Source organism: Myotis davidii, unplaced genomic scaffold, assembly GCF_000327345.1.
Source record: "Myotis davidii unplaced genomic scaffold, ASM32734v1 scaffold355, whole genome shotgun sequence".
Taxonomy (NCBI): Eukaryota; Metazoa; Chordata; class Mammalia; order Chiroptera; family Vespertilionidae; genus Myotis; species Myotis davidii.
Genome location: NW_006286818.1, coordinates 1194584 through 1195090, shown reverse-complemented (window position 1 = coordinate 1195090; position 507 = coordinate 1194584). Strand labels below are relative to the sequence as shown.

Genomic DNA, 507 nt, shown 5'->3' with positions numbered 1-507 from the left:
AGGATTAAATAGTTAATGCTAACTTTTTTTTGCTTCTTCAAGAATCCCAAGGCACCAAAACAATTAAGAGATTTTAAAAAGTGACTACTTTTCTCATCAAACAATCTTTTAACAATGTATATGTACATAAACATATATATTTATTGATTTCAGAGAGGAAAGGAGAGGGAGAGAGAGATAGAAACATCAATGATGAGAAAGAATCATTGATCAGCTGCCTCCAGCACACCCCACCCTGAGGATGGAGCCTGCAACCCGGGCATGTTTCCTTAATCGGAATCGAACCGTGACCTCCTGGTTCATAGCTCAATGCTCAACGTTGAGCCCCGCGCTGGGCTCGACTTTTTCCTGGTCCTGGCGGGATCACTGCCTTGTGCCAAGCTGCTAAACCTAGGAGGTGAGGCTAAAGCATTGGGAAGAGCTAAGGAAGCAGGAGAGCCAGACGCACACGTGGCTTCCTGTGAACTCTGGTTCCTCCCTCCAGGTTGCTGGGCCTGTGGCTGGACA

General features: G+C 46.2%; 1 protein-coding gene across 1 annotated transcript in view; it reads right to left on the bottom strand.

Annotated features, from left to right (window-relative positions):
* DPAGT1 (dolichyl-phosphate N-acetylglucosaminephosphotransferase 1) overlaps positions 1-507 on the bottom strand; it is a 17389-nt gene that overhangs the window by 5720 nt on the left and 11162 nt on the right. The window lies entirely within an intron of this gene.